Below are 12,122 nucleotides of genomic sequence, written 5' to 3' on the forward strand. Positions count from 1 at the left end.
TTGACCGATCTGGCTAGAGGCTTACAGAGTCTATTGATCAGTTTTTAAAGATAGCTTTTATTGCATTGATTATTGCTGTTTTTGCCCATTTTCTATATTGTTAATTTCTACTCTTATTTTGATTATTTCCTTCTATTTTCCTTGGACTTAATTTGTTCTTGTTTTTCAAATTCCTCATGGTAGAAACTAAGTTTGTTGATTTTAGCTCTTTCTTCTTTTTGAATATAACTATTTAAAACCAGAGTTCCCATTGTGGCTCAGTGGGTTAAGAGCCAAGCATAGTCTCCATGAGGATGCGAGTTCAATCCCTAGACTCTCTCAGTAGGTTAAGGATCCAGCATTGCTGGAAGCTTCAGCATAGGTCACAGACTTGGCTTGGATCCCACATTGCTGTGGCTGTGGCATAGGCCAGAAACTGCAGCTACTATTCAACCCCTAGCCCAGAAACTTCCATATGCCACAGATGCAGCCATTAAAAAAAAAAATTGAAACCATAAATTTCCCTCTAAGAACAGTTTCATCTGTACACCACAAATATCAAATATTTTATTTTCATAATTGCCTAATTTATCTTGAGTTTTTGACTTGTGGATTATTTAGAAGTGTGTAGAATGATTTCCACATATTTTGAGTTCTCTTAGAATGCTATTATTTATACATAATTTAGTTCTATTTTTAGAGAAATACTCCAAAAAATTTTTTTCTTTCTTTTTGGGCATATGGAGATTCCCAGGCTAGGGATCTAATCAGAACTACAGCTGCCAACCTACACCACAGCCACAGCCACAGCCACAGCAAAGAAGGATCTGAGCCTCGTCTGTGACCTACACCACAGCTCAGGGCAACATCAGATCTTAACCCACTGAGCGAGGCCAGGGATTGAACTTGCAACCTCATGATTCCTAGTCAGATTCGTTTCCACTGTGCCACAACGGGAACTCCAAAATTTTCAAGTTTTAAAATTTGTTTTATGGGAGTTCCCATCGTGGTACAGCGGAAAAGAATCTGACTGCGAACCATGAGGTTGCAGGTTTGATCCCTGGCCTCACTCAGTGGGTTAAGGATCGGGTGTTTCAGTGAGCTGTGGTATAGTCAAAGATGTGGCTCGGATCCTGAGTTGCTGTGGCTGTGGTGTAGGTTGGCAGCTGTAGCTCTGATTAGACCCCTGGCCTGGGAACCTCCATATGCCACGAGTGCGGCCCTATAAAGACAAAAAGAGAAAAAAAATTAAAATTTGTTTTATGGCTTAACATATAGTCGATCCTGGTAAACATATGATTTATACTTGTAAAGAGTGTGTATTTTGCAACTGTTAGGTATAAAGTTCTATAAATATCAATTATGACAAAGTAGTTGATAGTGTTGTCCAGTTCTTATATGTCTTTGATGATTTTCTGCCTAGTTGGACTATCAGTTGCCTAGAGAGGTATGTTAAAAATCTTCAATTATGGGAGTTCCCATCGTGGCACAGTGGTTAACGAATCCGACTAGGAACCATGAGGTTTCGGGTTCGGTCCCTGCCCTTGCTCAGTGGGTTAAGGATCCGGCGTTGCCGTGAGCTGTGGTGTAGGTTGCAGACGCGGCTCGGATCCCGCGTTGCTGTGGCTCTGGTGTAGGCCGGTGGCTACAGCTCCGATTCAACCCCTAGCCTGGGAACCTCCATATGCCTCGGGAGCGACCCAAGAAATAGCAACAACAACAACAAAAGACAAAAAAAAAATATTCAATTATGACCATGGAATTATCCATTTCCCTTTTAATTCTGTTAATTTTTGCACCATGTATTTGGCAGCTCTGTTGTTAGGCATATACACATTTATGATTGATATGTCTTATGATATGTTGACACTTTTATTATTACAAAATGTCTCCTTTTATCTCCTATGGTACTTATTATCTTAAAATCTGTTTATTTTATTTAATTAATTAATTTATTTTTTGCTTTTTTAGGGCCACACCCACAGCATATGGAGGTTCCCAGGCTAGGGATTGAATCAGAGCTATAGCGGCCAGCCTATGCCACAGCCACATTAATGCCAGATCTGAGCTGCATCTGCAACCTACACCACAGCTCAGGGCAATGCTGGATCCTTAACCCACTGAGTGAGGCCCGGGATCAAACCCGCATCCTCATGAGTAGTAGTTGGATTGGTTTCCACCTCGCCACAATGGGAAATCCCCATTTTTGCTTTAAACAGTCATATGATTTTCATTTTTTTTTAATAATTCATACTCTTTATTTCAATAGGCTTGTTTTCTTCAGGGAATGATGTTTTGTTTTGTTTTGTTTGTCTTTTTGGCTTTTCTAGGGCTGCTTCCAGCGGCATATGGAGGTTCCCAGGCTAGGGATCCAATCAGAGCTGTAGCTGCCGGCCTACGCCAGAGCCACAACAATGTGGGATCCGAGCCGCGTCTGCGACCTACACCACAGCTCACGGCAACGCCAGATCCCCAACCCACTGAGCAAGGCCAGGGATTGAACCCGCAGCCTCATGGTTCCTAGTCAGTTTCGTTAACCACTGTGCCAGGACGGGAACTCCCTCATTTTGTTTTTTAATAATGAGAAGAAAAAAAATCTCTTGTCTATTGACCCAGAAATTAACCATTTCTGACGCTCCTCATTCCCTCCTGAAGATCTGATCTTCTACCAGGTATCGTTTCTTTCTAATCTAAAGAATTTCCTTTAGGAGTTCCCGTCGTGGCTCAGTGGTTAACGAATCCAATAGGAACCATGAGGTTGTGGGTTCGATCCCTGGCCTTGCTCAGTGGGTTGGGGATCCAGTGTTGCTGTGAGCTGTGGTGTAGGTTGCAGATGCGGCTCGGATCTGGTGTTGCTGTGGCTCTGGCGTAGGTCGGCGGCTACAGCTCCGATTTGACCCCTAGCCTGGTAATCTCCATACACTGCGAGTGTGGCCCTAGAAAAGGCAAAAACAAACAAACAAAAAACAGATTTCTGTTCTTTAAACCATTCAGACTAAGGTATTTTGTACGGCAGCCCTAGTTTATTTAGGCAAGTAAGTACTGTCGACATGACTCATTGCCTTGATAACCTGGCCGAGGTAGTATTTGTCAAGTTTCGATATTATAAAGTGACTCTTTTTTCCATTCGTTCCATGTTACACTCTGGAAGGAAGTCCACACATTGTCTCCTCTCATGCTGTCTTTGACCTCTGCTACTCCAAGACCTCATCATTGCCACTGAAAGCAGGGAGCTGGACCTGCCTTCATGACTCAGTGGTTAACGAACCCGACTAGTATCCATGAGGATGTGGGTTCAATCCCTGGCCTTGCTCAGTGGGTTAAGGATCCAGCGTTGCCATGAGCTGCGGTGTAGGTCGCAGACACAGCCCAGATCCCACACTGCTGTGGCTGTTGTATAGGCTGGCAGCTGTAGCTTTGATTCGATTCCTAGCTTGGGAACTTCCATATGTCACAGGTGGGTCCTAGAAAGAAAGAGAAAGAAAGAAAGAAAGAAAGAAAGAAAGGAAAGAAAGAAAGAAAAAGAAAGAAAGAAAGGAAGAAAGGAAAGAAAGGAAGGAAGAAAGAAAGAAAGAAAGAAAGATAGAAGAAAGAAAGAAAGAAAAGGAAAGAAAGAAAGAAAGAAAGAAAGAAAGAAAGAAAGAAAGAAAGAAAGAAAGAAAAGGAAAGAAAGAGAGAAAGAAAGAAATCAGGGAGCCTATCTCAATTACAACTTCTCCCTTCGTCAATCCGGTCTATAGAAAACAGCCACCGAATAGTTTACAAGGATACTGCTTCCCGTCCGCTAATGTATTACTCAGTATCTTAAAGAAGGGAGTGTTGGGCGTTCCCGCTGTGGCTCGGTGGTTGATAAATCCCACTAGGAACCACAAGGTTTAGGGTTCGATCCCTGGCCTTGCTCAGTGGGTTGAGGATCCGGCGTTGCCATGGGCTGTGGTGTAGGATTGCAGATGTGGCTCGGATCCCGCATTGCTGTGGCTCTGGCGTAGGCTGGCGGCTATAGCTCTGATTGGACCCCTAGCCTGGGAACCTCCATATGCTGCAGGAGCAGCCCTAGAAAAGGCAAAAAAAAAAAAAAGAAGAAGAAGAAGAAGAAGAAGGGAGTGTTGGGAGTTTCCATTGTGGCTCATTGGTAAGGAACCCAGCTAGGATCCATGAGGATGTGGGTTTGATCCCTGGCCGTGCTAGGTGGGCTAAGCATCCAGATAAGGCTTGGCTCCTACATTGCTGTGGCTATAGTGTAGGCCAGCAGCTACAGCTCAAATTAGACCCCTAGCCTGGGACCTTCTATATGCCATGGGTGTGGCCCTAAAAAGAAAAAAAAAAAAAAAAGACCAAAAAAAGAATAATAAAAAAGGGAGTGTGCGCTGGCATTTCTTAGCTGAGATAGTGAGGGGGTGGCAGTTCCTACATGATAGATTGACTCCCACATTTCTATCTCCTTAAGCCTTTGGATTCCTTCTAACTTATGTCGGAAAGTTTTTGCATTTCAACTTTTTTGAATATAGGCCACTACTAAAATGAAGTTTCAGTTAGCTGTTATAGCCACTTGCAGCTGCACAGCTAACACATTAACTCTAGAATTGTGATAAGAGTGCTCATGTCAACAATTCAACCAAATCTAGTGTTACCTTCTGACTCTTTGCCTATTCTTGGAAAGGAAGAAGCCATTCTTTCACATATTCAACAAGTTTCTGCAAATATAAATCAGCAAAGTACTGCAGTATTGGGCACTAGTCTTTTCTTCCAGTCAGACTGGAGACAGTGTTGAGAGCTGACCCTCAACAGATGGATGTTGGCCCTCAACTGAGGATGATTTTTCCTCCCAAGGTACATTTGTAAATGTCTGGAAACATTTTTGATTGTCCAAATGTGCTTCTGGATCTAGTGAGTAGAGGTGAGGAATGCTGCTAAATATCTTACAATGCGCAGGACATCTCGGAGTTCCCATCGTGGCTCAGTGGTTAACGAATCCAACTAGGAACCATGAGGTTGTGGGTTTGATCCCTGGCCTTGCTCAGTGGGTTAAGAATCCAGCGTTGCTGTGAGCTGTGGTGTAGGTCGCAGATGCGGCTCGGATCCCACGTTGCTGTGGCCATGACGTAAGATGGTGGCTACAGCTCCGATTGGACCCCTAGCCTGGGAACCTCCATATGCCACGGGAGCGGCCCAAGAAATGGGAAAAAGATGAAAAAAAAACCCAAAAAAACCCAAAGGGCATCTCCTTACAACAAAGAATTATCCACAGGGAGCTCCCACTGTGGCTCAGCAAGGTTAAGAATCCAACATAGTATCTGTGAAGATGCAGGTTCAATCCCTAGTACCACTCAATGGGTTAAGGATCCAGCATTGCTGCAAGCTACGGTGTAGGTCACAGATGTGGCTCAGATCCAGTATTGCTGTGGCTCCAACTCAAACCCCTAGCAGCTCTGATTCGACCCCTAGCTTAGGAATTTCCATATGCTGCAGATGCAGCCATAAAAAGAAAAGAAAAAAAATATTATCCACAGCCATTGAGAAACTCTGATCTATAGGTAACATTGAATGGTTGAAGTGAAAATTGAGGAAAATAGACATTCCTTAGATGATATTACTAAAGGGCTTGTAAGCAAGTGTTGGAGGGCTGTTTCTACTGAGATTGGAGAGATTTGGGCATTCTAAGAAGCTTAACTTTGTTGGAGTCAAGACTAATGTCCCAATTCCAAGTTTCAATGTCATACCCTTCCCAATCAATGGCCCATCTTTCTCTCAGAGTTTTGGCAAGGCTGTGAAATCAACTTACATTGTAATTCTGAAATTTGCACAATTAAATTTTATGTTTGATTTAGTCTTCAGGTACAAAAAATAAGAGATTCTTTTAGGCTGCTGTAGAAGTTTTTGCTGTGCCTTGAACTGAATGTTTAATGACTTGAACTTTCCATTTCTTTATTTAAGTAATTCAGTGTATGCAAATAAAGTCACTCCCAACTTACAGTTGTTATACTCACCATTACCATCAAATAGTCAAATATGGTTACAAAGCACTTGCTTTCATGGGTATTTCCACACAAATGACTAAAAGTGATAAACTGATTATTATTATTATTTTTTAATGTTACTGCTATGAGTAGGTCTATCTTACATGTGTTTATTTTACGTGGCAACACCAGATCGCTGACCCACTAGCAAGGCCAAGGATCAAACCCACATCCTTGGGTTACTAGTCAGATTCGTTTGGGCTGCACCACAATGGGAACTCCCAAACTGACTATTTATGATGTCACTGCATCCCATTTCCCATTGATGAGTTGCTCAACATTGAGTTTAAATTTAAGGATATGACCAAATCAACCCCAAAACTTATATCTGAAAGTCTCTTTCTTAGAATCACGCCTAGGACCATTTTCTGTATTAGACAGGAATCAATAAAGAAACAAATGGATGTTCCCGTGTGGTACAGTGGATTCAGGATCTGGTGTTGCTGCAGCTCATGGGTTCCATCCCTGGCCTGGGAATTTCCTTATGCTGCAGGTGTGGCCAAAAAAAATTGAAAATAAAAATAAAGAAACAGAAACTCAAAAAAAGAAAAAAGAAAGAAAAGAAAGAAAGAAACAGAAACCTCTATAGTTATCTGAGGAAATTAATATAAAGGGTTATTTATTTATTTATTTTGTCTTTTTGCCTTTTCTAGGGCTGCTCGCGCGGCATATGGAGGTTCCCAGGCTAGGGGTCGAATCGGAGCTGTAGGCACCGGCCTACACCAGAGCCACAGCAACTCGGGATCCGAGCCGGGTCTGCAACCTACACCACAGCTCACGGCAACGCCGGATCGTTAACCCACTGAGCAAGGCCAGGGATCAAACCCGCAACCTCATGGTTCTCAGTCAGATTCGTTAACCACTGCGCCACGACGGGAACTCCAATATAAAGGGTTATTAGAGTTACCTCCAGTATCAGAGAATTGAAAAGGGAAAGTGAAACAGTGAAGTAGTAACTGCAAGAAGTAGATGGAGAAATGAAGGGTCAAGGTTGGGATTACTGGGACCAAGCACTTGAAGGAGGGGTCTTAGAGAGCTGGAGCCAAGACCCGAAGAGAACATGCCCCTGACTTATACCGAACGGGCCCTGCATGTCAAGACTCAGACCTCTGAGGAGGGTGGCTCGATAGCTGGTACCAATACCTCTGAGGACTGTGATGAGGCTTCTTCTGGAAACATGGAAAGAAGTCCAGCAGAAGTTGGAACCATCTGCTGCTGCTGGCATGAAAACCTGTTGCCTGGGTGACACTGATAGAAACAGGAAGTGAACCGGAAGGAGCAAGTCCCTTCTCCCTTCTCCTCATCCTCCCATCTCCCACTATTGGCAGAACCCAACAGAGAGCCAGGATGACCAAGGAAACATATGGGTTCCAGAGACCCATCCCAGCACCAAAAAATAGAGCAGAGGTGGGTGTGTTTGAAACTGAGGAATAATTTCTTTTTAGCCAGCAATTAGATGACCATTGTTAGATTACATACAAAAAGATGAGGGAGATTAAGCAGTCTAGAATGTTTCACAGGTTTCTAGTATGAGGAACCAAATGAATAGTGGAGAAAGAGGTAGAATATGTGGGGAGTGAGAAGTGGAGAGGAGCTAGTTTGTAGTGGGTGAAAAGATCTCTTGTGGTTGATAAATTTCGTTTGAAAAGCTGGAGTCTAATACAGTACAATTCAAGTGTAGTCCCTGGATTAGCCAGTCTGCAATTTAAAAAAATGTGGTCAAATACATATAAGATAAAATTTATCATTTTTATTGGGTTTTAAGTTGTAGCAAATAAATAAATCAATAAAAATATCTTAAAATTTACCATGTTAACCATTTTAGGTGTTCAGCTCTGTGGGATTAAGTACATTCATATTGTTCATCACTATAATCAGAATAACTTCTCATTCCTCCCTCCCCCAGTCCCTGGCTACCACCATTCGACTCCATAAATTTGACTATTCTAGCTGCTTCATACATATGAAATCATACATTATTTGTCATTTTCTGTTTGGCTTATTCACTTAGCATAATGTATTGAAGGTTCATCCATGTATTATACATAGCATGAGTAGCATGTTTTACATATAGATGTGTGTGTGTGTATTTTTTTTTTTTTTTGCTCTTTTTAGGGCCACACCTGTGGAACATGGAAGTTCCTAGGCTAGGGGTTGAATAGGAGCTGCTGCTGCCAGCCTATACCACAGCCACGGCAATGCCAGATCCAAGCCGGATTTTCGACCTACTCTGCAAAGCACAGCAATGCTGGATTCTTGACCCACTGAGCAAGGCCAGGGATCAAACCCATGTCCTCGTGGATACTAGTCTGGTTCATTACTGCTGAGCCACAGTGGGAACTCTGATACAATTTTATCCCCCCCTCCCTTTTTTTTTTGTAAATGGCCAGGGACTGAATCCAAACTGTAGCCACAGAACCTTTATCGAACTGCACCAGTTCAGGGATTGATCCTGCACCTCTGCAGAGACCCGAGTTGCTGAAGTTGGATTCTTAACCTATTGCACCACAGCAGGAACTCCGTAATTTCAAAAAAATTTCCTTTTTATGACTGAATAACATTCCATTTTCAGTACGTACCACCATCTTGTGTAATCCGTTTTTATCAGTCTTCAAGCAGATAAAAATTTGTGCCAGACTGTAAAATAGGTCAGCAAGCACCATGTTACGTTCCCTTCACATTTTGGTAGGAAGATTTTTCAATAATGGAAGCAGGATGCTGATGTATATTCTGGAGCAAGGTCATATTCTCCTTTCAGCCCAGCATTTTGAGCTGCACTGGTATAATAGGTATTTAGAGACACAGCTTTAGACTGGAGATTTGCAAATCATCTGTAAAAGAAAACAAGTCCAAACCAGGACCAGGATGCAACTTTTGCATGATTTAATTTGCAGTCTCTTTCTCGGAAGAAATTAGACTTTTTTTTTGTCTTTTGTCTTTTTTGTTGTTGTTGTTGTTGCTATTTCTTGGGCTGCTCCCGCGGCATATGGAGGTTCCCAGGCCAGGGGTTGAATTGGAGCTGTAGCCACCGGCCTACGCCAGAGCCACAGCAACGCGGGATCCGAGCCGTGTCTGCGACCTACACCACAGCTCACGGCAACGCCGGATCGTTAACCCACTGAGCGAGGGCAGGGACCGAACCCGCAACCTCATGATTCCTAGTCGGATTCGTTAACCACTGCGCCACGACGGGAACTCCATAGACTTTCTGATAAAATACACAAAATTCTAATAAACGAATGAAATTAAAACATCTGCGACATGAGTTAGTCACCCACTCACTTTTCAGTTAAGAGTGTAGTGACTTTTACCAAATATTCTTTTCCTTTTTGTATCTAATCTAAAATGATTTTCTAACCAATCGCTCTTCCTCCCAATATCCCTACCGAAAGTAAATCTTTGAATTGGACCTCCTAATGGATAATAGCCTTTTTTTTTTTTTTTTTTTTATGGCCACATCCATCGCATATGGAAGTTCCCAGGCTAAGGGTCTAATTGGAGCTACAGCTCCCGGCCTGCACCACAGCCACAGCAACTCGGGATCCGAGTCTCATCTGAAACCTAAACCACAGCTCACAGCAACAGCAGATCCTCATGGATGCTATTAGGGTTCGTTAACTGCTGAGCCACAGCGGGAACTCCTAACAGTTTTTTAAAATTCATGATTCAGGTGCAGATATGAAATGATTATGTGTCAGAGTTTTAATTTAACTCAGTAATTAATGAGGGAACTGGAAAAGATGTTACAATCAGTTCAAAGGAAAATCCAAAGATCAGACAAGTATCTAAGCCCATCAGAAGGAAATGCTGAAACCAATTTTCTTAACAGATGCAAAGCTAGCTTAGAGCTTGTGGAGGGCAGGGATGTCAACAGAAACTTCGCCTAACAGAAGTTATTTGCATATCTAAAGACAACAATTATTTGCATTACTAACAGCTTTTTACGAATTAGCTTATATCTCTTCAGAGTTGTAAGACAGTTCAAAGACAATAAAAGGCAAAAACCCTATAGAATCTGATAAACAGAAAGCGTATGTTTAAAACAATACATAGTTTCCAATTTCCCAATAATCTTTTGGTCCCTCTAAAAGTATTTCACACTTTCCTCTATATCCTACTGTAGGGCTTCTCCCTTGCTGCAAGAGAGTAATGAGATTTTGATATATGCTTATAACAAAATTATCTGAAAGTAACACTTGACTTCTAAAATTGGTTGCTAATGTGGGGGAGTAGGACAGGAATCTCAAAAGTAAGTAGTTTTCATTTAATTCTCATATTTTTAGTACAGCACCCCTATCTTTAACTAGACAAGGTAGCCTCCACTTTACCCTCTCTGGGGACTCAATTCTAAGTCTTCCACAGGGGCCAGCAGAGGCAATCACTTGGGAGCTAGGGAGGCAATCTGATGGTCTGCTTCTGAAATAGACTTTTAACCAATTACTCTGCTTTCATTTTATTTCATTTTATGTATTTTGGTTGGGCCCATGGCATTTGAAAATTCCTGGGCCAGGGATCGAACCAGAGCCACAGCAGTGGCAACACTGAATCCTTAACCACTAGGCCGCCAGGGAACTCCTGGTGGAACTCCAATTATTGTGCCTGTAGTCCCAACTTTACCCCTGCTTCTGAAGGTATCTGGTGCTACCGATTCTTTTTTTTTTTTTTTTATTTATGTATTTGTTTATTTTTGTTTTTGGGGCCCCACTCTCAGCATAGTGAAGTTCCCAGGCTAGGGGTTGAATTAGAGCTGCAGCAGCCGGCCTATGCCACAGTCACAGCAACACCAGATCCAAGTTGTGTCTGCAACCTACAGCACAGCTCATGGCAACACCAGATCCCTCCCTGACCCACTAATCGAGGCCAGGGATTGAGCCCTCAACCTCATGGTTCCTAGTCAGATTCCTTTCCCCTGCTGCCAATTCTTAAGCTTTTTGGTGGTTCTCTGGGGCAAATCAGACTTGCTCTTGGCCTGTCTTCTAATAGATGATGGTTTGCTAAGTCTGTTCCCATCATCCTTCTGCTTTCCAGCTTCCAAAATGTTAGTGATTTTATCTCCTCTTCTGTTCTCTGAGAGACTGATCATACAATAGACAAATAGCCATACCATATATGACAGCAGACGCTGACCTATATAACCTCTGTAGCAACCAGCCCGGGAAGCTAAACCACACCCTCTGAGGCAATCAGCCCAGAATGGTCAGAATTTGTCAGTGAGTCAGCTTCCTTATATCTTGCCCCCTCTGCCAACACAGGACCAAAGAGAGAAAGCCAAACCAGTCCCATAAGAAGCCTGGCTTCTGGTTAACCCACTGCAATGACCTCCATTCAGAGCATATCTAAAGCCTTCCCTTTTTTTCTGCTGTGAAGCTTTCCCACTTCTCTGCCTGCCTTTGAGTCTTGGCCAGACGCAAGTGATGGTGGCGGTTCCCTGCTACAGCAAGTTCTGAATAAACAGCTTCTGTTTTTTCTCATTTGGGTGTTCTTCATCTTTTTCTATACCTTTTTACCTTGAAGCTCTATGTTTTCTCTCTTTTTTTTTTTAAAGAGGGTTTTCAGAAGGAAGTGGAGTTACAAGTGGCTCAGTCCATCATCTTCAACTGGAGATCTCTTTTTGTGCTCTTTTCTCTGGGACCTAGATGTCAGAGACTACCCTTTAGTTCCCACCCCCACCTCCAGTAAGCTCCCCACATAACCTTTGTTTTTTCTCCTTCTTGCAAACCTAGATGCAAAACTCAATACCTATTCAAATTCCTCCAAAGAATCTACTGGAGGCATTCTGTCGTGGCTCAGCAGTTAATGAACTGGACTAGCATCCATGAGGCTGCAGGTTCGAACCCTGGCCTTGCTCAGTGGGTTAAGGATCCAGTGTTGCCGTGAGCTATGGTATAGGTCACAGATGTGGCTCGGATCCCGTTTGCTGTGGCTCTGCTGTAGGCCGGTGGCTACAGCTCCGATTTGACCCCTAGCCTGGGAACCTCCATATGCCACGGGAGTGGCCCAAGAAATGGCAAAAAGACAAAAAATAAAAAAAATAGAATAAAAATAAGGTCCTGCTCTGTTACACGTTGACTTTTTTTTTTTTTTTTGGCCACTCCATTCTGTATGGAGTTCCCAAGCCAGGAATCA

This window comes from Phacochoerus africanus, unplaced genomic scaffold (assembly GCF_016906955.1).
Source record: "Phacochoerus africanus isolate WHEZ1 unplaced genomic scaffold, ROS_Pafr_v1 Scaffold_178, whole genome shotgun sequence".
Classification (NCBI taxonomy): Eukaryota; Metazoa; Chordata; class Mammalia; order Artiodactyla; family Suidae; genus Phacochoerus; species Phacochoerus africanus.